This window comes from Solanum tuberosum, unplaced genomic scaffold (genome assembly GCF_000226075.1).
Source record: "Solanum tuberosum cultivar DM 1-3 516 R44 unplaced genomic scaffold, SolTub_3.0 contig00013, whole genome shotgun sequence".
Lineage (NCBI taxonomy): Eukaryota > Viridiplantae > Streptophyta > Magnoliopsida > Solanales > Solanaceae > Solanum > Solanum tuberosum.
The window spans coordinates 5,295-9,484 of NW_006240059.1; the positions used below are offsets into that span (position 1 = coordinate 5,295).

General features: G+C 28.1%; 1 long non-coding RNA gene across 1 annotated transcript; it reads right to left on the minus strand.

The window, feature by feature from the left end:
- Positions 1-352: 352 nt before the first annotated feature.
- Positions 353-904, minus strand: LOC107059295 (uncharacterized). The gene is made up of 2 exons (XR_001472585.1): positions 761-904; positions 353-431 (listed from the first exon to the last, which is right to left on the minus strand). It is a non-coding gene; the product is annotated as an uncharacterized lncRNA (long non-coding RNA).
- Positions 905-4,190: the final 3,286 nt, after the last annotated feature.

A 4,190-nucleotide genomic window follows, 5' to 3' on the forward strand; every position in this document is an offset into this window, starting at 1 on the left:
GGATACAATATTTCAAAAAAATAAATACAAATTAACTATGAAAGAAAGATGGATACAAGATTCTGGAAAAAAAAATAGCATACATAATGAAAATAATTCAATTTGTTGAGGAAGAATACAATATTATAAAAAAATACAAATTAACTATGAAAAAAATAGGATACATCTATGCTTAAGAAATACAAATCCATTTGACATACCTATTAGAATGACTACAAACTAAAAAAGAAATACAATGTTCTTAATACAAATACAAATGCTGAGTAAAAGAAAAATAATTGACAAACAAAATTAATATGAATACAATTTTTGTTACCTTTTTCTCTAACTCTCTCTGTCTTCTTCTCGTTCGTCTGCTATGTTCTTTTTTCTGATATTTTGTTCACCAAAACCAAATCCAAAAATTCGTATTCACTTGTGCATAAGTAACCCTATAAGCAAAATTCAAAATTATTAAATATGAATGTATAAAAAATCAAATAATATATGATGTATGAATGTCAGTGTAGGTTTCTACAATCTACTAAATCTCAAATATGAAAACAAATACAAAAAAATCAAACAATAGTGCTTAAAGACGAAAAATCCGAAATACATAAAAGAGGAAAATCTCACAAAATACTTGGTGAATATGAAAACAAACTCACAAAAAAATCAAACAATACTAATTAAAAGACAAAAAATCCGAAATACAAAAATACTTGGTGAATATGAAAATAAAATCACAAGAAACTTCACAGAATACTTGTTGACTTCATACTTTATCAATGGGTGAAGAATCTTTTGAATTAATTGTGAGATTTCTTAAACGAAGTGTAGGAAATTTGAAGAGTTGATTTTCTTGAACAAAGGAAGGAAATAACAATGGTGAAAAAGGGAAGAGAGAGAAATGAGCGATTTGAGGTTAAACCCAAAGAGAGGGGTAATGGGTAATGATTTTAAAAAAAAATCAGATAGTGGAATAAATAATGGTCCAATGTCGGACTGATTTGAGAAATAAAAGGAAAGAAGATTAATTATATTAGAATTCAATTTATTTTCTAAAATATTGATATTTTTAATAATTATTTTAAAGTATAGATATTTTTAATAATTATGTTAAGAATTGTGACTAGTTTACTAATTTTCCCTTTTTTTTTTGTTAATTAGTTGAGCTAAGAGCTCTTTTATTTCAGATTAAAAAGTGTACAATCTGGCCCTAACGAGCCCAATAGAGAAGCACAAAAAAAATCTGGCCCTGATCCAAAAAAGACCGGCCATCGTGTCTGAAATTTATTTTCAAATTTTCTCCTTTTAAAGTTTGGAAGAAACGATACTATAAAAGATTAATAAATAATATATTTTTTTGGATCTGAATTTTTAAAGGATAATTTTTTTTTTTTTTTGAGTTTAAAGTTCTTGCGAGAAGAAACCTACAAATACGTATCCAAAGTTTTTATCAAGTATGCTTTGTTTTGAAAGAGTTGTCCGCTACAAAAGATTTTATTATTTTTTTAAAAAAAATAAAATTGTTTTTTTCATTTTGAAATTTTGGAAAAGGAAAAAAAAACTCTCTGTTTTTTTTCCCGAATTTTTGAATAAGGACCTAAACTCAATTTTTTGATTTTTTTAAATAAGGATTATCGAGTTGAAGGAGGAATACCTATATATCTCATTAAGGTGAGAATCTGGTGTGCATAGTTCATTCAGATTGGACATTTAACTTTGTCGTTTTGATAGATTGAAACCTTGCTAGAAAAATACAACTATTTTTTTGTTTTTATGAAAATGTTATGAAAGAAAATATCATTTGTTTTTTAAATGAACTAAACATAAAAAATAAAAAACCTTTTCGTGATTTTTGCTAAGAAAAAAATAATATGCCTCTTTTTTTTTTTTGTTGATAAAAACAAGACCTGGATAAATTTGAAATTTAAGGAATATGTGCATACAATAGAGGAATACTTTACTCTCTTCTATTTGCCTATGGTTCACTTCATTTTTTATTGAATTTCATTAGTCTTAATTAAGACGTCTAGTGGCAACCCCACACATACATCGATCAAGACTCATAAATGTAACCTCAATTTGCTATACTAGTTAATTCGTTGAGCCAAATGTTATTATCTTATTAAAAAGTCTTCGGGTCAAGACAATGTAAATGCGACCTTGCCATTTTATTTACATATCTTAATTCGGGAGGTGAAATTATGACCTCAGTCAATACGATATATTATGCATACTCTCGTTAGGGATTAACACTTGAAGCATTTATTCTATTAATTCGGGACAATTGTTTAGTCATGTTTCACTCTTTTCTTTAATTTTTAGCGAATTTTGAATTAATCAGCAACTCACCTCGCTTCTTCGCAATATTTTCATTCAAGTCACTTCACTATCAAATGCTTTAGTCCTCTATCTATTTCCTCAAAAAAAAAAAAAATCTCAATTAATGTACTTATTCCATGATCTGATACAATTTAAAGATCTAGCCGAAAAGTTTGTATGCATATGTTTATGTCACCAAAACTAGAAATATAATAAACTATACGAAGAGCTAAGTAGAATGAATCAAAGTAATACATAATTGAAAATTGTATTTCATTAAGTAAAAAGATAGAAGGGTTCGACAACAAATTAAAACAAACTAATTAAATTTTAGCTTACAATCCTACAATAACCCAAAAAACAAAACTACGACAAGAATCATCAAACATTAAACATACAAAATAAGAGAGAATTAATAGAAGGGTGTGATACATTATAACAAACAAACTAAAATTTGGATACAACCCTAAAATAACTAGATAATAGAAATGACGACAAAACAAACTATCAGTTTAAATTTTTTGACATTATACTTCTGCTATATTGACTATTATTTCTACGTATTGACATAGGTTCCATCATGATCGATCGCTCGGCTCAGCTTCGACTTCGGAAAATGATCGATCGAGAGATTATTTTTGGACAAAGTTTGTTCTAATTATTTAATTAATTAAATTAAATGGCCAAAATGTTTCAATTATTTAGTTAAATAACCGAAACGTTCCGACCCGACTCGGATCCGCGCGACCCGTTTTATTTAAAACACTTTCCCGTTTTATTTGAATTCCCGCCGTTGGAAATGACTGTTCTGAAAGGTTGCAACTTTCAGGAACAACCAGAACCGTTTGAAAGGTTGTAAACTTTCATAAATGGTCGTGTGGTTTATGAAAGGTTGCAACCTTTCAGAATCAGTTCCTCTTGTCTATAAATACCTTTGATTCCTCAGATTTTTACTTACGAAATTTCTGAATTGTTGTTCTTCTTCTTCTACACAAAGCTTAATCGTGTACTTCATTGCCGTTGAGTGGCTCGGTGACACCAGAGTTTTGGGTATCAATACACTGGTGATTGAGATCATTTTATCCTGGGAGGACATATTCTAAATTAAACCTAGGATACTAGAGGGAAATAATTTTCTTAAGGGGACACTGTGCATTCAGTGGACTTGATCTTCATTCCATTATGTTCTTCAAATTCTGGTACGTTTTTACATATTTTAGTTTTGATAATTAATTTATGTTCTTCACTGCTTCATCGAAACTTTGTAACTTCGTATTTCTGCAAAGTTTTTGATAATCAATAGTACTGTTTAAACACAGATTGGCTAACAAGTTGAAAACTTAAAACCACAAATATGAAAAGAAAAGAAAAAGAACCAGCATAATGTGCAAATTGTCATTGTCTCTAAGTATATAAATGTGCCCCTTTTAACTTGCCCTCTCATTTACTTTTATTCTCTTTTATTTTCGGTGTGCATAAGTAGACAAAGTTAAATAAGTAGACACATAAGTCTTATGTGACATAATACATGTAAGACACAAATTGTCATATAGAATGTCACGTAGGATGTATCTGTCTATTTGTTCAATTTTATACAAATTTAAATATTAACTTTTAATTTGCACAATTAAAATTGAAAGGCATGAATGTGAAATGATGTCAAATTAAAGGAGATATTTGTTTTATGCTTTACAGAATGGACATAATTAATTTAACACAATCCATAACACTGACTATTGATGTTTTGTTAATTCAAATAATTTTAGTCTTATCGACATGAAGACCACGTAAAATATTGTTTAATTGTTTTTACCTCTTCAAAAATAAATTTCACATTAAATAGTTTTTTAATTCAATAATTTTGTACTTAATACTTAAGACTT